This window comes from Eschrichtius robustus, chromosome 9, assembly GCF_028021215.1.
Source record: "Eschrichtius robustus isolate mEscRob2 chromosome 9, mEscRob2.pri, whole genome shotgun sequence".
NCBI lineage: Eukaryota > Metazoa > Chordata > Mammalia > Artiodactyla > Eschrichtiidae > Eschrichtius > Eschrichtius robustus.
In genome coordinates, this window is record NC_090832.1 from 91,212,200 (window position 1) to 91,237,361 (window position 25,162).

Here is a 25,162-nt window from a genome sequence, read left to right on the forward strand (position 1 = left end):
CCCAGACTTGGGAATGGAGAAATGCTGCCTGCTTGAGGCCACTTCCCACAACAGCAGCTTTAAACCCATTGCTAAATGTCACTAAATATTCACCAATGTTGCAGTTCGGGAAATGACACCTACTCTCTAAAAAAACTCTGGGGTGGAAAATCGACCAAAAAATTCAAAAGACGGCAACCTTCCAAGAAGAGAATTTCAAGAGTTATATTGTACTCCCAATTGTTTCCTTTTTTTAACAGAAAAGAAAACGGTGGAGAAAAATGGTGAGTTTTACGAATTTTCAAAGACATGCAAACCCAAATTACAAAACCCTATCAGCTCACAGCAGCCAGTAGGGCCATTAGCATAAATGCTGCAAACAATAAATGCTAAATCGATTGTGGAGGAATGCGTACCCTCGATTCTAAGGGGGACGTGGTAAGAGGCACTAAAGAAAACACAAAGAAGGTCCTTTGAAAAGGGAAACACGGTGCTACCAGTCAATCAATCACACCCACTGCTGGGCCTATCACCTGAGAAAATGAGAATTAAAAAGTCACAGGCTGGCAATCCAGCACTCCAACAACATTTACCATAGCCAACACCTGGAAGCAATGAAAATGTCCATCAACCGAGGAATGCACAAAGTAGAAGTGCTCCACGTACCCAGTGGGAAATTACTCTAATAAAAAATAAAAATTACATTTAAAAAACCAACAAAATTCAGGAGACATCAGCTTGTGTGGGTTTGTCCGGGCACACTCCACTCTAATTTATAACCGAGAAACACCACAAGCCGCAAGGGCTTTTCCCTAGGTACCAGGGTGGGGAACATAGAAAGGCTGCCACCCTCTGGCAGTTACCTGCAAAAGCAGCTTTAAAGCCTGTGCTCATGGTCATTTCATAGGAACAAGTACTGCAGGATTGTAAATGAAACCTGCCCTCAAAATGTCTTGAGGGAGGTAATGGCCAAAACATTTCAAAATGTGACACATATTTTAAGAGATCACTTTGAAGAACTAAGGAGTAATCACAGCTTGAAAAATAAAAAGGACATGCCTTAAAGCTCAATTTCACCGGATTATGAGGCACATGCAAATTCAACCACAAAGAGGTATCAGCTCACACTTGTCAGAATAACCATCAGCAAGGAAACTACAAACAATAAATGCTGAAGGTGTTGTGGAGAAATGCATACCCTCAAATTCAAGTGGGACGTAAGTTGGAGAGGGCTACGAATGACAGCAGAATGGAGGTGCCTTAAAAAGGTAAACATTGAGCTACCATATGATCCAGCAGGCCCACTCCTCGACCTATAATCTAAGAAGAGAGAATTGGAAAGACACAGGCAGGCAAATCTGCATGGCACAGTATTACAATAGCCAGCATATGGAAGTAACCAAAAAGTCTACCAACAGATGGGTGGACAAAGAAGAACTCCTCCATGTACAGATGGAATATTTGCTAGTGAAAAAAATGAAACAATGCCATTTGCAGCACCATGGATGAGTCTAGATGTAATCACGCCACCTGTAGTAAGTGAGAAAGCAAGAGACACATATGCTTTCAATTCACTTTTAGGAGTTACTTAAAAATTGATGCCAATGTAGATATTTCCACAGAGAAAGGCAATCACAGATTCATGAAAAAAACTTATGGTTCACCATATAGAAAGGGATGAGGATTGGATACATTATCATATTGAGGTTAACAGAGATATACAAACCATGTGAAATATATAACCACCAAAGACGTACGGAAGACCAGGAGAAGACTACTCAACATTGTGTCATAACCCTACATGGGAAAAGGATTCGAGGAAGAATAGATACATGTATATGTGTGAAAGAACCACATCTTGCACACCTAGAGCAATCAAACCATTGTAATCAAATTTGCTGGGATAAAAAATAAAAGTAAATTACAAATATGAACAAGAAGTAATCAGACATAAACTTAAAGGGCTTTTTCCTGGCACATTCCATTCTAATATACAACCTAGAACACCACTTCCATTAAGGCTCTGTTTCCGTAGTAACCAAATTTGGTAAAGGAGAAACGCTGCCACCTTGTGGCTGTCACCTGCAAGAGCAGCTTTAAACTCACAGCTAATGCTCACTTAACATTCACAAGGACTCAGGGCTCTAAAGGACACCTGCCCTAAAAAAATGTGCTGAAGGTGGGAATGGACAAAAAAATTCAAAACAGGCAAATGTTTCAAGAAGAGATTATGAAGAGTTATGTTTTACTCACACTCTTTTTAAAAAAAAGGAAAATGGATAAAAGCTCAACCTCAGGGAGTGTTAGACGCATGCAATCTAATCTACAAAAAGTTTCAACTTACACCAGTCGACTGATCATCAGCAAAAAGTCAACAAACAATAAATCCTGAAGGGGTTTTAGAGAACTGTGTACCCTCTACCTGCTGGTGAGACGGAAAGGGGTAACAGCCAATAATGAGAACAGAAAGGAGCTGTGTTTAAAAGTAAAAATGGAGGTACCATTCAATCCGGCAGGCGCACCATTGGACCTTTCACCTGAGAAGACAAGAATCGAGAAGACTCAGGCCGCAAAAGCTGCAGTGCAGCCTTATTCACAATAGCCAAGACAGTGAAGCAATCAAAATGTCCAAGAACAGGTGAATGGAGAAAGAAGAAGTGGTCCATGTACACAATGGGATATTAGCCATGGAAAACAATGAACCATTGCTCTTTGAGGCACCACAAATGAGTCTGGAGATAATCACGAAACATGAGGTAACTCGGAAACCAAAGACCTGTATTCTATGATATCACTTATAGGCGTTATCTAATAACTGACACAAATGAATATATTTCCACAGAGAAAGACACTCACAGACTTAGAAAACAAACTATGCTCATCTAAAAGGAAAGGTGGGGAGAATGGATAAATTAAGATTAGTGTTGCTATATCTATACAAACACATATTATATACATATCTCAAAAAGACCGACCATGTAGCAAGGGAGGTCTGTGGATCCCTCTGTAACATTTTACATGGGAAGAGGATCTGTACTTGAATAGAAATATATAATGTACAAATGAACCAGATTGTGTACACCTAGGACAAACAATATTCTAAGCTTTACCCCAATTAAAAAAAAATTTTAAATCCAAGAAGAAATAAAGAGACATAAAAGTATGGGGGTTTCTCCATGCACATTCCAATTTAATTTACAACCTAGGAACACGACTGCCAGAAAGGCTCTGCTGCCCCAATACCCAGATTTGGGAATGGAGAAATGCTGCCTTCTTGAGGCCACTTCCCACAACAGCAGCTTTAAACCCATTGCTAAAGGTCACTAAATATTCACCAAACTTGCAGTTCGGGAAATGACACCTGTTCTCTAAAAAAATTCTGGGGTGGAAAATCGACCAAAAATTTCAAAATAGGGCAACCTTCCAAGAAGACAATTTCAAGAGATATATTGTACTCCCAACTGTTTCCTTTTTTTTAACAGAAAAGTAAACGGTGGAGAAAAATGATGAGTTTTATGAATTTTCAAAGACATGCAAACCCAAATTACAAAAACCTATCAGCTCACAGCAGCCAGTACGGCCATTAGCATAAATGCGGCAAACAATAAATGCTGAAGCGATTGTGGAGAAATGCGTACCCTCGATTCTAAGGGGGACGTGGTAAGTGCCAGTAATGAAAACACAAAGAAGGTGCTTTGAAAAGGAAAACACGGTGCTACCAGTCAGTCAATCACACCCACTGCTGGGCCTATCACCTGTGAAAATGAGAATCAAACAGTCACAGGCTGGCAATCCTGCACTCCAACAATATTTACCATAGCCAACGCTTGGAAGCAATGAAAATGTCCATCAACCGAGGAATGCACAAAGTAGAAGTGGTCCACGTACACGGTGGAAAATTACTCCAATAAAAAATAAAAATTAAATTTAAAACTCCAACAAAAGTAAGGAGACATCAGCTTGTGTGGGTTTGTCCGGGCACACTCCACTCTAATTTATAACCGAGAAACACCACAGGCCGCAAGGGCTTCTCCCTAGTTACCAGGGTGGGGAACATAGAAAGGCTGCCACCCTCTGGCAGTTATCTGCAAAAGCAGCATTAAAGCCTGTGCTAATGGTCATTTCATAGGAACAAGTACTGCAGAACTGTAAATGAAACCTGCCCTCAAAATGTCTTGAGGGAGGTAATGGCCAAAACATTTCAAAATGTGACGCATACTTTAAGAGAACAATTTGAAGAACTAAGGGGTAATCACAGCTTGAAAAATAAAAAGGACATGCCTTAAAGCTCAATTTCAACGGATTATGAGGCACGTGCGAATTCAACCACAAAAAGGTATCAGCTCACAATTGTCAGAATAACCATTAACAAGAAATCTACAGACAAAAATGCTGAAGGTGTTGTGGAGAAATGCGTACCCTCAACTTCAAGGGGGACGTAAGTTGGAAAGGGCCACAAATGAGAGCAGAATGGAGGTGCCTTAAAAAGGTAAATATTGAGCTACCATATGATCCAGCAGGCTCACTCCTCGACCTATAATCTAAGAAGAGAGAATTGGAAAGACACAGGCAGGCAAATCTGCATGGCACAGTATTACAATAGCCAAGATATGGAAGTAACCAAAAAGTCCACCAACAGATGGGTGGACAAAGAAGAACTCCTCCATGTACAGATGGAATATTCGCTAGTGAAAAAAATGAAACAATGCCATTTGCAGCCCATACATGAGTCTAGACGTAAGCATGCCACCTGTAGTAAGTGAGAAAGCAAAAGACACATATCCTATCATATCACTTTTAGGAGTTACTTAAAAATTAATACCAGTGAAGATATTTCCACAGAGGAAGGCAATCAGAGATTCATTAAAAAAATCTTATGGTTCACCAAATAGAAAGGGATGAGGATTGGATACATTACCATATTGGGGTTAACAGAGATATACAAACCATGTGAAATATATAATCACCAAAGACGTACGGAAGACCAGGAGAAGACTACTCAACATTGTGTCATGACCTACATGGGAAAAGGATGCGTGGAAGAATATTTACATGTATATGTGTGAAAGAAGCACATCTTGCACACCTAGAAAAAACAAACCATTGTAATCAAATGTGCTGGGATAAAGAATAAAAAGTAAATTACAAATATGAACAAGAAGTAATCAGACATAAACTTAAAGGGCTTTTTCCTGGCACATTCCATTCTAATTTACAACCTAGAACACCACTTCCATTAAGCCTCTGTTTCCCTAGTTACGAAATTTGGAAAAGGAGAAATGCTGCCACCTTGTGGCCGTTTCCTGCAAGAGCAGCTTTAAACTCACAGCTAATGCTCACTTAACATACACAAGGACTCAGGGCTGTAAAGGACACCTGCCCTAAAAAAAATGTGCTGAAGGAGGGAATGGACAAAAAAATTCAAAACAGGCAAATGTTTCAAGAAGAGAGTATGAAGAGTTAAGTTTTACTCACGGTGTTTTAAAAAAAAGGAAAATGGATAAAAGCTCAACCTCAGGGAGTGTTAGACCCATGCAATCTATTCTATAAAAAAGTTTCAACTTACACCAGTCGACTGACCATCAGCAAAAAGTCTACAAACAATACATGCTGAAGGGGTTTTAGAGAACTGTGTACCCTCTACCTGCTGGTGAGCCGTAAAGGGGTAACAGCCAATAATGAGAACAGAAAGGAGCTGTGTTTAAAAGTAAAAATGGAGGTACCATTCAAGCCAGCAGGCGCACCATTGGACCTCTCACCTGAGAAGACAAGAATCGAGAAGACTCAGGCCGCAAAAGCTGCAGTGCAGCCTTATTCACAATAGCCAAGACAGTGAAGCAATGAAAATGCCCAACAACAGGTGAATGGATAAAGAAGAAGTGGTCCATGTACACAATGGAATATTAGCCATGGAAAACAATGAACCATTGCTCTCTGAGGCACCACAAATGAGTCTGGAGATAATCACGAAACATGAGGTAAGTCGGAGAGCAAAAGACCTATATTCTATGATATCACTTATAGGCGTTATCTAATAACTGACACAAATGAACATATTTCCACAGAGAAAGACACTCACAGACTTAGAAAACAAACTGTGCTCATCTAAAAGGAAAGGTGGGGGGAAGGGATAAATTAAGATTAGTGTTACTATATGTATACAAACACATATTATAAACATATCTCAAAAAGACCGACCATATAGCAAGTGAGGTCTGCGGAACCCTCAGTAACATTTTACATGGGAAGAGGATCTGTACTTGAATAGACATATATAATGTACAAATGAACCAGATTGTGTACACCTAGGACAAACAATATTCTAAGCTTTACCCCAATTAAAACACTTTTAAAATCCAAGAACAAATAATGACACATAAACTTATGGGGCTTTCTCCATGCACATTACAATGTAATTTACAACCTAGCAACACGACTTCCAGAAAGGCTCTGCTGCCCTAGTACCCAGACTTGGGAATGGAGAAATGCTGCCTGCTTGAGGCCACTTCCCACAACCGCAGCTTTAAACCCATTGCTAAATGTCACTAAATATTCACCAATGTTGCAGTTCGGGAAATGACACCTACTCTCTAAAAAAACTCTGGGGTGGAAAATCGACCAAAAAATTCAAAAGACGGCAACCTTCCAAGAAGAGAATTTCAAGAGTTATATTGTACTCCCAATTGTTTCCTTTTTTTAACAGAAAAGAAAACGGTGGAGAAAAATGGTGAGTTTTACGAATTTTCAAAGACATGCAAACCCAAATTACAAAACCCTATCAGCTCACAGCAGCCAGTAGGGCCATTAGCATAAATGCTGCAAACAATAAATGCTAAATCGATTGTGGAGGAATGCGTACCCTCGATTCTAAGGGGGACGTGGTAAGAGGCACTAAAGAAAACACAAAGAAGGTGCTTTGAAAAGGGAAACACGGTGCTACCAGTCAATCAATCACACCCACTGCTGGGCCTATCACCTGAGAAAATGAGAATTAAAAAGTCACAGGCTGGCAATCCAGCACTCCAACAACATTTACCATAGCCAACACCTGGAAGCAATGAAAATGTCCATCAACCGAGGAATGCACAAAGTAGAAGTGCTCCACGTACCCAGTGGGAAATTACTCTAATAAAAAATAAAAATTACATTTAAAAAACCAACAAAATTCAGGAGACATCAGCTTGTGTGGGTTTGTCCGGGCACACTCCACTCTAATTTATAACCGAGAAACACCACAAGCCGCAAGGGCTTTTCCCTAGGTACCAGGGTGGGGAACATAGAAAGGCTGCCACCCTCTGGCAGTTACCTGCAAAAGCAGCTTTAAAGCCTGTGCTCATGGTCATTTCATAGGAACAAGTACTGCAGGATTGTAAATGAAACCTGCCCTCAAAATGTCTTGAGGGAGGTAATGGCCAAAACATTTCAAAATGTGACACATATTTTAAGAGATCACTTTGAAGAACTAAGGAGTAATCACAGCTTGAAAAATAAAAAGGACATGCCTTAAAGCTCAATTTCACCGGATTATGAGGCACATGCAAATTCAACCACAAAGAGGTATCAGCTCACACTTGTCAGAATAACCATCAGCAAGGAAACTACAAACAATAAATGCTGAAGGTGTTGTGGAGAAATGCATACCCTCAAATTCAAGTGGGACGTAAGTTGGAGAGGGCTACGAATGACAGCAGAATGGAGGTGCCTTAAAAAGGTAAACATTGAGCTACCATATGATCCAGCAGGCCCACTCCTCGACCTATAATCTAAGAAGAGAGAATTGGAAAGACACAGGCAGGCAAATCTGCATGGCACAGTATTACAATAGCCAGCATATGGAAGTAACCAAAAAGTCTACCAACAGATGGGTGGACAAAGAAGAACTCCTCCATGTACAGATGGAATATTTGCTAGTGAAAAAAATGAAACAATGCCATTTGCAGCACCATGGATGAGTCTAGATGTAATCACGCCACCTGTAGTAAGTGAGAAAGCAAGAGACACATATGCTTTCAATTCACTTTTAGGAGTTACTTAAAAATTGATGCCAATGTAGATATTTCCACAGAGAAAGGCAATCACAGATTCATGAAAAAAACTTATGGTTCACCATATAGAAAGGGATGAGGATTGGATACATTATCATATTGAGGTTAACAGAGATATACAAACCATGTGAAATATATAACCACCAAAGACGTACGGAAGACCAGGAGAAGACTACTCAACATTGTGTCATAACCCTACATGGGAAAAGGATTCGAGGAAGAATAGATACATGTATATGTGTGAAAGAACCACATCTTGCACACCTAGAGCAATCAAACCATTGTAATCAAATTTGCTGGGATAAAAAATAAAAGTAAATTACAAATATGAACAAGAAGTAATCAGACATAAACTTAAAGGGCTTTTTCCTGGCACATTCCATTCTAATATACAACCTAGAACACCACTTCCATTAAGGCTCTGTTTCCGTAGTAACCAAATTTGGTAAAGGAGAAACGCTGCCACCTTGTGGCTGTCTCCTGCAAGAGCAGCTTTAAACTCACAGCTAATGCTCACTTAACATTCACAAGGACTCAGGGCTCTAAAGGACACCTGCCCTAAAAAAATGTGCTGAAGGTGGGAATGGACAAAAAAATTCAAAACAGGCAAATGTTTCAAGAAGAGATTATGAAGAGTTATGTTTTACTCACACTCTTTTTTAAAAAAAGGAAAATGGATAAAAGCTCAACCTCAGGGAGCGTTAGACGCATGCAATCTAATCTACAAAAAGTTTCAACTTACACCAGTCGACTGATCATCAGCAAAAAGTCAACAAACAATAAATCCTGAAGGGGTTTTAGAGAACTGTGTACCCTCTACCTGCTGGTGAGACGGAAAGGGGTAACAGCCAATAATGAGAACAGAAAGGAGCTGTGTTTAAAAGTAAAAATGGAGGTACCATTCAATCCGGCAGGCGCACCATTGGACCTTTCACCTGAGAAGACAAGAATCGAGAAGACACAGGCCGCAAAAGCTGCAGTGCAGCCTTATTCACAATAGCCAAGACAGTGAAGCAATCAAAATATCCAAGAACAGGTGAATGGATAAAGAAGAAGTGGTCCATGTACACAATGGGATATTAGCCATGGAAAACAATGAACCATTGCTCTTTGAGGCACCACAAATGAGTCTGGAGATAATCACGAAACATGAGGTAACTCGGAAACCAAAGACCTGTATTCTATGATATCACTTATAGGCGTTATCTAATAACTGACACAAATGAATATATTTCCACAGAGAAAGACACTCACAGACTTAGAAAACAAACTATGCTCATCTAAAAGGAAAGGTGGGGAGAATGGATAAATTAAGATTAGTGTTGCTATATCTATACAAACACATATTATATACATATCTCAAAAAGACCGACCATGTAGCAAGGGAGGTCTGTGGATCCCTCTGTAACATTTTACATGGGAAGAGGATCTGTACTTGAATAGAAATATATAATGTACAAATGAACCAGATTGTGTACACCTAGGACAAACAATATTCTAAGCTTTACCCCAATTAAAAAAAAAATTTTAAATCCAAGAAGAAATAAAGAGACATAAAAGTATGGGGGTTTCTCCATGCACATTCCAATTTAATTTACAACCTAGGAACACGACTGCCAGAAAGGCTCTGCTGCCCCACTACCCAGATTTGGGAATGGAGAAATGCTGCCTTCTTGAGGCCACTTCCCACAACAGCAGCTTTAAACCCATTGCTAAAGGTCACTAAATATTCACCAAACTTGCAGTTCGGGAAATGACACCTGTTCTCTAAAAAAATTCTGGGGTGGAAAATCGACCAAAAATTTCAAAATAGGGCAACCTTCCAAGAAGACAATTTCAAGAGATATATTGTACTCCCAACTGTTTCCTTTTTTTTAACAGAAAAGTAAACGGTGGAGAAAAATGATGAGTTTTATGAATTTTCAAAGACATGCAAACCCAAATTACAAAAACCTATCAGCTCACAGCAGCCAGTATGGCCATTAGCATAAATGCGGCAAACAATAAATGCTGAAGCGATTGTGGAGAAATGCGTACCCTCGATTCTAAGGGGGACGTGGTAAGTGCCAGTAATGAAAACACAAAGAAGGTGCTTTGAAAAGGAAAACACGGTGCTACCAGTCAGTCAATCACACCCACTGCTGGGCCTATCACCTGTGAAAATGAGAATCAAACAGTCACAGGCTGGCAATCCTGCACTCCAACAATATTTACCATAGCCAACGCTTGGAAGCAATGAAAATGTCCATCAACCGAGGAATGCACAAAGTAGAAGTGGTCCACGTACACGGTGGAAAATTACTCCAATAAAAAATAAAAATTAAATTTAAAACTCCAACAAAAGTAAAGAGACATCAGCTTGTGTGGGTTTGTCCGGGCACACTCCACTCTAATTTATAACCGAGAAACACCACAGGCCGCAAGGGCTTCTCCCTAGTTACCAGGGTGGGGAACATAGAAAGGCTGCCACCCTCTGGCAGTTATCTGCAAAGGCAGCATTAAAGCCTGTGCTAATGGTCATTTCATAGGAACAAGTACTGCAGAACTGTAAATGAAACCTGCCCTCAAAATGTCTTGAGGGAGGTAATGGCCAAAACATTTCAAAATGTGACGCATACTTTAAGAGAACAATTTGAAGAACTAAGGGGTAATCACAGCTTGAAAAATAAAAAGGACATGCCTTAAAGCTCAATTTCAACGGATTATGAGGCACGTGCGAATTCAACCACAAAAAGGTATCAGCTCACAATTGTCAGAATAACCATTATCAAGAAATCTACAGACAAAAATGCTGAAGGTGTTGTGGAGAAATGCGTACCCTCAACTTCAAGGGGGACGTAAGTTGGAAAGGGCCACAAATGAGAGCAGAATGGAGGTGCCTTAAAAAGGTAAACATATGATCCAGCAGGCTCACTCCTCGACCTATAATCTAAGAAGAGAGAATTGGAAAGACACAGGCAGGCAAATCTGCATGGCACAGTATTACAATAGCCAAGATATGGAAGTAACCAAAAAGTCCACCAACAGATGGGTGGACAAAGAAGAACTCCTCCATGTACAGATGGAATATTCGCTAGTGAAAAAAATGAAACAATGCCATTTGCAGCCCATACATGAGTCTAGACGTAAGCACGCCACCTGTAGTAAGTGAGAAAGCAAAAGACACATATCCTATCATATCACTTTTAGGAGTTACTTAAAAATTAATACCAGTGAAGATATTTCCACAGAGGAAGGCAATCAGAGATTCATTAAAAAAATCTTATGGTTCACCAAATAGAAAGGGATGAGGATTGGATACATTACCATATTGGGGTTAACAGAGATATACAAACCATGTGAAATATATAATCAACAAAGACGTACGGAAGACCAGGAGAAGACTACTCAACATTGTGTCATGACCTACATGGGAAAAGGATGCGTGGAAGAATAGATACATGTATATGTGTGAAACAAGCACATCTTGCACACCTAGAAAAAACAAACCATTGTAATCAAATGTGCTGGGATAAAGAATAAAAAGTAAATTACAAATATGAACAAGAAGTAATCAGACATAAACTTAAAGGGCTTTTTCCTGGCACATTCCATTCTAATATACAACCTAGAACACCACTTCCATTAAGGCTCTGTTTCCGTAGTAACCAAATTTGGTAAAGGAGAAACGCTGCCACCTTGTGGCTGTCTCCTGCAAGAGCAGCTTTAAACTCACAGCTAATGCTCACTTAACATTCACAAGGACTCAGGGCTCTAAAGGACACCTGCCCTAAAAAAATGTGCTGAAGGTGGGAATGGACAAAAAAATTCAAAACAGGCAAATGTTTCAAGAAGAGATTATGAAGAGTTATGTTTTACTCACACTCTTTTTAAAAAAAAGGAAAATGGATAAAAGCTCAACCTCAGGGAGTGTTAGACGCATGCAATCTAATCTACAAAAAGTTTCAACTTACACCAGTCGACTGATCATCAGCAAAAAGTCAACAAACAATAAATCCTGAAGGGGTTTTAGAGAACTGTGTCCCCTCTACCTGCTGGTGAGACGGAAAGGGGTAACAGCCAATAATGAGAACAGAAAGGAGCTGTGTTTAAAAGTAAAAATGGAGGTACCATTCAATCCGGCAGGCGCACCATTGGACCTTTCACCTGAGGAGACAAGAATCGAGAAGACACAGGCCGCAAAAGCTGCAGTGCAGCCTTATTCAAAATAGCCAAGACAGTGAAGCAATCAAAATGTCCAAGAACAGGTGAATGGATAAAGAAGAAGTGGTCCATGTACACAATGGGATATTAGCCATGGAAAACAATGAACCATTGCTCTTTGAGGCACCACAAATGAGTCTGGAGATAATCACGAAACATGAGGTAACTCGGAAACCAAAGACCTGTATTCTATGATATCACTTATAGGCGTTATCTAATAACTGACACAAATGAATATATTTCCACAGAGAAAGACACTCACAGACTTAGAAAACAAACTATGCTCATCTAAAAGGAAAGGTGGGGAGAATGGATAAATTAAGATTAGTGTTGCTATATCTATACAAACACATATTATATACATATCTCAAAAAGACCGACCATGTAGCAAGGGAGGTCTGTGGATCCCTCTGTAACATTTTACATGGGAAGAGGATCTGTACTTGAATAGAAATATATAATGTACAAATGAACCAGATTGTGTACACCTAGGACAAACAATATTCTAAGCTTTACCCCAATTAAAAAAAAATTTTAAATCCAAGAAGAAATAAAGAGACATAAAAGTATGGGGGTTTCTCCATGCACATTCCAATTTAATTTACAACCTAGGAACACGACTGCCAGAAAGGCTCTGCTGTCCCACTACCCAGATTTGGGAATGGAGAAATGCTGCCTTCTTGAGGCCACTTCCCACAACAGCAGCTTTAAACCCATTGCTAAAGGTCACTAAATATTCACCAAACTTGCAGTTCGGGAAATGACACCTGTTCTCTAAAAAAATTCTGGGGTGGAAAATCGACCAAAAATTTCAAAATAGGGCAACCTTCCAAGAAGACAATTTCAAGAGATATATTGTACTCCCAACTGTTTCCTTTTTTTTAACAGAAAAGTAAACGGTGGAGAAAAATGATGAGTTTTATGAATTTTCAAAGACATGCAAACCCAAATTACAAAAACCTATCAGCTCACAGCAGCCAGTACGGCCATTAGCATAAATGCGGCAAACAATAAATGCTGAAGCGATTGTGGAGAATTGCGTACCCTCGATTCTAAGGGGGACGTGGTAAGTGCCAGTAATGAAAACACAAAGAAGGTGCTTTGAAAAGGAAAACACGGTGCTACCAGTCAGTCAATCACACCCACTGCTGGGCCTATCACCTGTGAAAATGAGAATCAAACAGTCACAGGCTGGCAATCCTGCACTCCAACAATATTTACCATAGCCAACGCTTGGAAGCAATGAAAATGTCCATCAACCGAGGAATGCACAAAGTAGAAGTGGTCCACGTACACGGTGGAAAATTACTCCAATAAAAAATAAAAATTAAATTTAAAACTCCAACAAAAGTAAAGAGACATCAGCTTGTGTGGGTTTGTCCGGGCACACTCCACTCTAATTTATAACCGAGAAACACCACAGGCCGCAAGGGCTTCTCCCTAGTTACCAGGGTGGGGAACATAGAAAGGCTGCCACCCTCTGGCAGTTATCTGCAAAAGCAGCATTAAAGCCTGTGTAATGGTCATTTCATAGGAACAAGTAATGCAGAACTGTAAATGAAACCTGCCCTCAAAATGTCTTGAGGGAGGTAATGGCCAAAACATTTCAAAATGTGACGCATACTTTAAGAGAACAATTTGAAGAAATAAGGGGTAATCACAGCTTGAAAATTAAAAAGGACATGCCTTAAAGCTCAATTTCAACGGATTATGAGGCACGTGCGAATTCAACCACAAAAAGGTTTCAGCACACAATTGTCAGAATAACCATCAACAAGAAATCTACAGACAAAAATGCTGAAGGTGTTGTGGAGAAATGCGTACCCTCAACTTCAAGGGGGACGTAAGTTGGAAAGGGCCACAAATGAGAGCAGAATGGAGGTGCCTTAAAAAGGTAAACATATGATCCAGCAGGCTCACTCCTCGACCTATAATCTAAGAAGAGAGAATTGGAAAGACACAGGCAGGCAAATCTGCATGGCACAGTATTACAATAGCCAAGATATGGAAGTAACCAAAAAGTCCACCAACAGATGGGTGGACAAAGAAGAACTCCTCCATGTACAGATGGAATATTCGCTAGTGAAAAAAATGAAACAATGCCATTTGCAGCCCATACATGAGTCTAGACGTAAGCACGCCACCTGTAGTAAGTGAGAAAGCAAAAGACACATATCCTATCATATCACTTTTAGGAGTTACTTAAAAATTAATACCAGTGAAGATATTTCCACAGAGGAAGGCAATCAGAGATTCATTAAAAAAATCTTATGGTTCACCAAATAGAAAGGGATGAGGATTGGATACATTACCATATTGGGGTTAACAGAGATATACAAACCATGTGAAATATATAATCAACAAAGACGTACGGAAGACCAGGAGAAGACTACTCAACATTGTGTCATGACCTACATGGGAAAAGGATGCGTGGAAGAATAGATACATGTATATGTGTGAAAGAAGCACATCTTGCACACCTAGAAAAAACAAACCATTGTAATCAAATGTGCTGGGATAAAGAATAAAAAGTAAATTACAAATATGAACAAGAAGTAATCAGACATAAACTTAAAGGGCTTTTTCCTGGCACATTCCATTCTAATATACAACCTAGAACACCACTTCCATTAAGGCTCTGTTTCCGTAGTAACCAAATTTGGTAAAGGAGAAACGCTGCCACCTTGTGGCTGTCTCCTGCAAGAGCAGCTTTAAACTCACAGCTAATGCTCACTTAACATTCACAAGGACTCAGGGCTCTAAAGGACACCTGCCCTAAAAAAATGTGCTGAAGGTGGGAATGGACAAAAAAATTCAAAACAGGCAAATGTTTCAAGAAGAGATTATGAAGAGTTATGTTTTACTCACACTCTTTTTAAAAAAAAGGAAAATGGATAAAAGCTCAACCTCAGGGAGTGTTAGACGCATGCAATCTAATCTACAAAAAGTTTCAACTTACACCAGTCGACTGATCATCAGCAAAAAGTCAACAAACAATAAATCCTGAAGGGGTTTTAGAGAACTGTGTCCCCTCTACCTGCTGGTGAGACGGAAAGGGGTAACAGCCAATAATGAGAACAGAAAGGAGCTGTGTTTAAAAGTAAAAATGGAGGTACCATTCAATCCGGCAGGCGCACCATTGGACCTTTCACCTGAGGAGACAAGAATCGAGAAGACACAGGCCGCAAAAGCTGCAGTGCAGCCTTATTCAAAATAGCCAAGACAGTGAAGCAATCAAAATGTCCAAGAACAGGTGAATGGATAAAGAAGAAGTGGTCCATGTACACAATGGGATATTAGCCATGGAAAACAATGAACCATTGCTCTTTGAGGCACCACAAATGAGTCTGGAGATAATCACGAAACATGAGGTAACTCGGAAACCAAAGACCTGTATTCTATGATATCACTTATAGGCGTTATCTAATAACTGACACAAATGAATATATTTCCACAGAGAAAGACACTCACAGACTTAGAAAACAAACTATGCTCATCTAAAAGGAAAGGTGGGGAGAATGGATAAATTAAGATTAGTGTTGCTATATCTATACAAACACATATTATATACATATCTCAAAAAGACCGACCATGTAGCAAGGGAGGTCTGTGGATCCCTCTGTAACATTTTACATGGGAAGAGGATCTGTACTTGAATAGAAATATATAATGTACAAATGAACCAGATTGTGTACACCTAGGACAAACAATATTCTAAGCTTTACCCCAATTAAAAAAAAATTTTAAATCCAAGAAGAAATAAAGAGACATAAAAGTATGGGGGTTTCTCCATGCACATTCCAATTTAATTTACAACCTAGGAACACGACTGCCAGAAAGGCTCTGCTGTCCCACTACCCAGATTTGGGAATGGAGAAATGCTGCCTTCTTGAGGCCACTTCCCACAACAGCAGCTTTAAACCCATTGCTAAAGGTCACTAAATATTCACCAAACTTGCAGTTCGGGAAATGACACCTGTTCTCTAAAAAAATTCTGGGGTGGAAAATCGACCAAAAATTTCAAAATAGGGCAACCTTCCAAGAAGACAATTTCAAGAGATATATTGTACTCCCAACTGTTTCCTTTTTTTTAACAGAAAAGTAAACGGTGGAGAAAAATGATGAGTTTTATGAATTTTCAAAGACATGCAAACCCAAATTACAAAAACCTATCAGCTCACAGCAGCCAGTACGGCCATTAGCATAAATGCGGCAAACAATAAATGCTGAAGCGATTGTGGAGAATTGCGTACCCTCGATTCTAAGGGGGACGTGGTAAGTGCCAGTAATGAAAACACAAAGAAGGTGCTTTGAAAAGGAAAACACGGTGCTACCAGTCAGTCAATCACACCCACTGCTGGGCCTATCACCTGTGAAAATGAGAATCAAACAGTCACAGGCTGGCAATCCTGCACTCCAACAATATTTACCATAGCCAACGCTTGGAAGCAATGAAAATGTCCATCAACCGAGGAATGCACAAAGTAGAAGTGGTCCACGTACACGGTGGAAAATTACTCCAATAAAAAATAAAAATTAAATTTAAAACTCCAACAAAAGTAAAGAGACATCAGCTTGTGTGGGTTTGTCCGGGCACACTCCACTCTAATTTATAACCGAGAAACACCACAGGCCGCAAGGGCTTCTCCCTAGTTACCAGGGTGGGGAACATAGAAAGGCTGCCACCCTCTGGCAGTTATCTGCAAAAGCAGCATTAAAGCCTGTGTAATGGTCATTTCATAGGAACAAGTAATGCAGAACTGTAAATGAAACCTGCCCTCAAAATGTCTTGAGGGAGGTAATGGCCAAAACATTTCAAAATGTGACGCATACTTTAAGAGAACAATTTGAAGAAATAAGGGGTAATCACAGCTTGAAAATTAAAAAGGACATGCCTTAAAGCTCAATTTCAACGGATTATGAGGCACGTGCGAATTCAACCACAAAAAGGTTTCAGCACACAATTGTCAGAATAACCATCAACAAGAAATCTACAGACAAAAATGCTGAAGGTGTTGTGGAGAAATGCGTACCCTCAACTTCAAGGGGGACGTAAGTTGGAAAGGGCCACAAATGAGAGCAGAATGGAGGTGCCTTAAAAAGGTAAACATATGATCCAGCAGGCTCACTCCTCGACCTATAATCTAAGAAGAGAGAATTGGAAAGACACAGGCAGGCAAATCTGCATGGCACAGTATTACAATAGCCAAGATATGGAAGTAACCAAAAAGTCCACCAACAGATGGGTGGACAAAGAAGAACTCCTCCATGTACAGATGGAATATTCGCTAGTGAAAAAAATGAAACAATGCCATTTGCAGCCCATACATGAGTCTAGACGTAAGCACGCCACCTGTAGTAAGTGAGAAAGCAAAAGACACATATCCTATCATATCACTTTTAGGAGTTACTTAAAAATTAATACCAGTGAAGATATTTCCACAGAGGAAGGCAATCAGAGATTCATTAAAAAAATCTTATGGTTCACCAAATAGAAAGGGATGAGGATTGGATACATTACCATATTGGGGTTAACAGAGATATACAAACCATGTGAAATATATAATCAACAAAGACGTACGGAAGACCAGGAGAAGACTACTCAACATTGTGTCATGACCTACATGGGAAAAGGATGCGTGGAAGAATAGATACATGTATATGTGTGAAAGAAGCACATCTTGCACACCTAGAAAAAACAAACCATTGTAATCAAATGTGCTGGGATAAAGAATAAAAAGTAAATTACAAATATGAACAAGAAGTAATCAGACATAAACTTAAAGGGCTTTTTCCTGGCACATTCCATTCTAATATACAACCTAGAACACCACTTCCATTAAGGCTCTGTTTCCGTAGTAACCAAATTTGGTAAAGGAGAAACGCTGCCACCTTGTGGCTGTCTCCTGCAAGAGCAGCTTTAAACTCACAGCTAATGCTCACTTAACATTCACAAGGACTCAGGGCTCTAAAGGACACCTGCCCTAAAAAAATGTGCTGAAGGTGGGAATGGACAAAAAAATTCAAAACAGGCAAATGTTTCAAGAAGAGATTATGAAGAGTTATGTTTTACTCACACTCTTTTTAAAAAAAAGGAAAATGGATAAAAGCTCAACCTCAGGGAGTGTTAGACGCATGCAATCTAATCTACAAAAAGTTTCAACTTACACCAGTCGACTGATCATCAGCAAAAAGTCAACAAACAATAAATCCTGAAGGGGTTTTAGAGAACTGTGTACCCTCTACCTGCTGGTGAGACGGAAAGGGGCAACAGCCAATAATGAGAACAGAAAGGAGCTGTGTTTAAAAGTAAAAATGGAGGTACCATTCAATCCGGCAGGCGCACCATTGGACCTTTCACCTGAGAAGACAAGAATCGAGAAGACACAGGCCGCAAAAGCTGCAGTGCAGCCTTATTCACAATAGCCAAGACAGTGAAGCAATCAAAATGTCCAAGAACAGGTGAATGGAGAAAGAAGAAGTGGTCCATGTACACAATGGGATATTAGCCATGGAAAACAATGAACCATTGCTCTTTGAGGCACCACAAATGAGTCTGGAGATAATCACGAAACATGAGGTAACTCGGAAACCAAAGACCTGTATTCTATGATATCACTTATAGGCGTTATCTAATAACTGACACAAATGAATATATTTCCACAGAGAAAGACACTCACAGACTTAGAAAACAAACTATGCTCATCTAAAAGGAAAGGTGGGGAGAATGGATAAATTAAGATTAGTGTTGCTATATCTATACAAACACATATTATATACATATCTCAAAAAGACCGACCATGTAGCAAGGGAGGTCTGTGGATCCCTCTGTAACATTTTACATGGGAAGAGGATCTGTACTTGAATAGAAATATATAATGTACAAATGAACCAGATTGTGTACACCTAGGACAAACAATATTCTAAGCTTTACCCCAATTAAAAAAAAATTTTAAATCCAAGAAGAAATAAAGAGACATAAAAGTATGGGGGTTTCTCCATGCACATTCCAATTTAATTTACAACCTAGGAACACGACTGCCAGAAAGGCTCTGCTGCCCCACTACCCAGATTTGGGAATGGAGAAATGCTGCCTTCTTGAGGCCACTTCCCACAACAGCAGCTTTAAACCCATTGCTAAAGGTCACTAAATATTCACCAAACTTGCAGTTCGGGAAATGACACCTGTTCTCTAAAAAAATTCTGGGGTGGAAAATCGACCAAAAATTTCAAAATAGGGCAACCTTCCAAGAAGACAATTTCAAGAGATATATTGTACTCCCAACTGTTTCCTTTTTTTTAACAGAAAAGTAAACGGTGGAGAAAAATGATGAGTTTTATGAATTTTCAAAGACATGCAAACCCAAATTACAAAAACCTATCAGCTCACAGCAGCCAGTACGGCCATTAGCATAAATGCGGCAAACAATAAATGCTGAAGCGATTGTGGAGAATTGCGTACCCTCGATTCTAAGGGGGACGTGGTAAGTGCCAGTAATGAAAACACAAAGAAGGTGCTTTGAAAAGGAAAACACGGTGCTACCAGTCAGTCAATCACACCCACTGCTGGGCCTATCACCTGTGAAAATGAGAATCAAACAGTCACAGGCTGGCAATCCTGCACTCCAACAATATTTACCATAGCCAACGCTTGGAAGCAATGAAAATGTCCATCAACCGAGGAATGCACAAAGTAGAAGTGGTCCACGTACACGGTGGAAAATTACTCCAATAAAAAATAAAAATTAAATTTAAAACTCCAACAAAAGTAAAGAGACATCAGCTTGTGTGGGTTTGTCCGGGCACACTCCACTCTAATTTATAACCGAGAAACACCACAGGCCGCAAGGGCTTCTCCCTAGTTACCAGGGTGGGGAACATAGAAAGGCTGCCACCCTCTGGCAGTTATCTGCAAAAGCAGCATTAAAGCCTGTGTAATGGTCATTTCATAGGAACAAGTACTGCAGAACTGTAAATGAAATCTGCCCTCAAAATGTCTTGAGGGAGGTAATGGCCAAAACATTTCAAAATGTGACGCATACTTTAAGAGAACAATTTGAAGAACTAAGGGGTAATCACAGCTTGAAAATTAAAAAGGACATGCCTTAAAGCTCAATTTCAACGGATTATGAGGCACGTGCGAATTCAACCACAAAAAGGTTTCAGCACACAATTGTCAGAATAACCATCAACAAGAAATCTACAGACAAAAATGCTGAAGGTGTTGTGGAGAAATGCGTACCCTCAACTTCAAGGGGGACGTAAGTTGGAAAGGGCCACAAATGAGAGCAGAATGGAGGTGCCTTAAAAAGGTAAACATTGAGCTACCATATGATCCAGCAGGCTCACTCCTCGACCTATAATCTAAGAAGAGAGAATTGGAAAGACACAGGCAGGCAAATCTGCATGGCACAGTATTACAATAGCCAAGATATGGAAGTAACCAAAAAGTCCACCAACAGATGGGTGGACAAAGAAGAACTCCTCCATGTACAGATGGAATATTCGCTAGTGAAAAAAATGAAACAATGCCATTTGCAGCCCATACATGAGTCTAGACGTAAGCACGCCACCTGTAGTAAGTGAGAAAGCAAAAGACACATATCCTATCATATCACTTTTAGGAGTTACTTAAAAATTAATACCAGTGAAGATATTTCCACAGAGAAAGGCAATCAGAGATTCATTAAAAAAATCTTATGGTTCACCAAATAGAAAGGGATGAGGATTGGATACATTACCATATTGGGGTTAACAGAGATATACAAACCATGTGAAATATATAATCACCAAAGACGTACGGAAGACCAGGAGAAGACTACTCAACATTGTGTCATGACCTACATGGGAAAAGGATGCGTGGAAGAATATTTACATGTATATGTGTGAAAGAAGCACATCTTGCACACCTAGAAAAAACAAACCATTGTAATCAAATGTGCTGGGATAAAGAATAAAAAGTAAATTACAAATATGAACAAGAAGTAATCAGACATAAACTTAAAGGGCTTTTTCCTGGCACATTCCATTCTAATTTACAACCTAGAACACCACTTCCATTAAGCCTCTGTTTCCCTAGTTACGAAATTTGGAAAAGGAGAAATGCTGCCACCTTGTGGCCGTTTCCTGCAAGAGCAGCTTTAAACTCACAGCTAATGCTCACTTAACATACACAAGGACTCAGGGCTGTAAAGGACACCTGCCCTAAAAAAAATGTGCTGAAGGAGGGAATGGACAAAAAAATTCAAAACAGGCAAATGTTTCAAGAAGAGAGTATGAAGAGTTAAGTTTTACTCACGGTGTTTTAAAAAAAAGGAAAATGGATAAAAGCTCAACCTCAGGGAGTGTTAGACCCATGCAATCTATTCTATAAAAAAGTTTCAACTTACACCAGTCGACTGACCATCAGCAAAAAGTCTACAAACAATACATGCTGAAGGGGTTTTAGAGAACTGTGTACCCTCTACCTGCTGGTGAGCCGTAAAGGGGTAACAGCCAATAATGAGAACAGAAAGGAGCTGTGTTTAAAAGTAAAAATGGAGGTACCATTCAAGCCAGCAGGCGCACCATTGGACCTCTCACCTGAGAAGACAAGAATCGAGAAGACTCAGGCCGCAAAAGCTGCAGTGCAGCCTTATTCACAATAGCCAAGACAGTGAAGCAATGAAAATGCCCAACAACAGGTGAATGGATAAAGAAGAAGTGGTCCATGTACACAATGGAATATTAGCCATGGAAAACAATGAACCATTGCTCTCTGAGGCACCACAAATGAGTCTGGAGATAATCACGAAACATGAGGTAAGTCGGAGAGCAAAAGACCTATATTCTATGATATCACTTATAGGCGTTATCTAATAACTGACACAAATGAACATATTTCCACAGAGAAAGACACTCACAGACTTAGAAAACAAACTGTGCTCATCTAAAAGGAAAGGTGGGGGGAAGGGATAAATTAAGATTAGTGTTACTATATGTATACAAACACATATTATAAACATATCTCAAAAAGACCGACCATATAGCAAGTGAGGTCTGCGGAACCCTCAGTAACATTTTACATGGGAAGAGGATCTGTACTTGAATAGACATATATAATGTACAAATGAACCAGATTGTGTACACCTAGGACAAACAATATTCTAAGCTTTACCCCAATTAAAACACTTTTAAAATCCAAGAACAAATAATGACACATAAACTTATGGGGCTTTCTCCATGCACATTACAATGTAATTTACAACCTAGCAACACGACTTCCAGAAAGGCTCTGCTGCCCTAGTACCCAGACTTGGGAATGGAGAAATGCTGCCTGCTTGAGGCCACTTCCCACAACAGCAGCTTTAAACCCATTGCTAAATGTCACTAAATATTCACCAATGTTGCAGTTCGGGAAATGACACCTACTCTCTAAAAAAACTCTGGGGTGGAAAATCGACCAAAAAATTCAAAAGACGGCAACCTTCCAAGAAGAGAATTTCAAGAGTTATATTGTACTCCCAATTGTTTCCTTTTTTTAACAGAAAAGAAAACGGTGGAGAAAAATGGTGAGTTTTACGAATTTTCAAAGACATGCAAACCCAAATTACAAAACCCTATCAGCTCACAGCAGCCAGTAGGGCCATTAGCATAAATGCTGCAAACAATAAATGCTAAATCGATTGTGGAGGAATGCGTACCCTCGATTCTAAGGGGGACGTGGTAAGAGGCACTAAAGAAAACACAAAGAAGGTGCTTTGAAAAGGGAAACACGGTGCTACCAGTCAATCAATCACACCCACTGCTGGGCCTATCACCTGAGAAAATGAGAATTAAAAAGTCACAGGCTGGCAATCCAGCACTCCAACAACATTTACCATAGCCAACACCTGGAAGCAATGAAAATGTCCATCAACCGAGGAATGCACAAAGTAGAAGTGCTCCACGTACCCAGTGGGAAATTACTCTAATAAAAAATAAAAATTACATTTAAAAAACCAACAAAATTCAGGAGACATCAGCTTGTGTGGGTTTGTCCGGGCACACTCCACTCTAATTTATAACCGAGAAACACCACAAGCCGCAAGGGCTTTTCCCTAGGTACCAGGGTGGGGAACATAGAAAGGCTGCCACCCTCTGGCAGTTACCTGCAAAAGCAGCTTTAAAGCCTGTGCTCATGGTCATTTCATAGGAACAAGTACTGCAGGATTGTAAATGAAACCTGCCCTCAAAATGTCTTGAGGGAGGTAATGGCCAAAACATTTCAAAATGTGACACATATTTTAAGAGATCACTTTGAAGAACTAAGGAGTAATCACAGCTTGAAAAATAAAAAGGACATGCCTTAAAGCTCAATTTCACCGGATTATGAGGCACATGCAAATTCAACCACAAAGAGGTATCAGCTCACACTTGTCAGAATAACCATCAGCAAGGAAACTACAAACAATAAATGCTGAAGGTGTTGTGGAGAAATGCATACCCTCAAATTCAAGTGGGACGTAAGTTGGAGAGGGCTACGAATGACAGCAGAATGGAGGTGCCTTAAAAAGGTAAACATTGAGCTACCATATGATCCAGCAGGCCCACTCCTCGACCTATAATCTAAGAAGAGAGAATTGGAAAGACACAGGCAGGCAAATCTGCATGGTACAGTATTACAATAGCCAGCATATGGAAGTAACCAAAAAGTCTACCAACAGATGGGTGGACAAAGAAGAACTCCTCCATGTACAGATGGAATATTTGCTAGTGAAAAAAATGAAACAATGCCATTTGCAGCACCATGGATGAGTCTAGATGTAATCACGCCACCTGTAGTAAGTGAGAAAGCAAGAGACACATATGCTTTCAATTCACTTTTAGGAGTTACTTAAAAATTGATGCCAATGTAGATATTTCCACAGAGAAAGGCAATCACAGATTCATGAAAAAAACTTATGGTTCACCATATAGAAAGGGATGAGGATTGGATACATTATCATATTGAGGTTAACAGAGATATACAAACCATGTGAAATATATAACCACCAAAGACGTACGGAAGACCAGGAGAAGACTACTCAACATTGTGTCATAACCCTACATGGGAAAAGGATTCGAGGAAGAATAGATACATGTATATGTGTGAAAGAACCACATCTTGCACACCTAGAGCAATCAAACCATTGTAATCAAATTTGCTGGGATAAAAAATAAAAGTAAATTACAAATATGAACAAGAAGTAATCAGACATAAACTTAAAGGGCTTTTTCCTGGCACATTCCATTCTAATATACAACCTAGAACACCACTTCCATTAAGGCTCTGTTTCCGTAGTAACCAAATTTGGTAAAGGAGAAACGCTGCCACCTTGTGGCTGTCTCCTGCAAGAGCAGCTTTAAACTCACAGCTAATGCTCACTTAACATTCACAAGGACTCAGGGCGCTAAAGGACACCTGCCCTAAAAAAATGTGCTGAAGGTGGGAATGGACAAAAAAATTCAAAACAGGCAAATGTTTCAAGAAGAGATTATGAAGAGTTATGTTTTACTCACACTCTTTTTAAAAAAAAGGAAAATGGATAAAAGCTCAACCTCAGGGAGTGTTAGACGCATGCAATCTAATCTACAAAAAGTTTCAACTTACACCAGTCGACTGATCATCAGCAAAAAGTCAACAAACAATAAATCCTGAAGGGGTTTTAGAGAACTGTGTACCCTCTACCTGCTGGTGAGATGGAAAGGGGTAACAGCCAATAATGAGAACAGAAAGGAGCTGTGTTTAAAAGTAAAAATGGAGGTACCATTCAATCCGGCAGGCGCACCATTGGACCTTTCACCTGAGAAGACAAGAATCGAGAAGACACAGGCCGCAAAAGCTGCAGTGCAGCCTTATTCACAATAGCCAAGACAGTGAAGCAATCAAATTGTCCAAGAACAGGTGAATGGATAAAGAAGAAGTGGTCCATGTA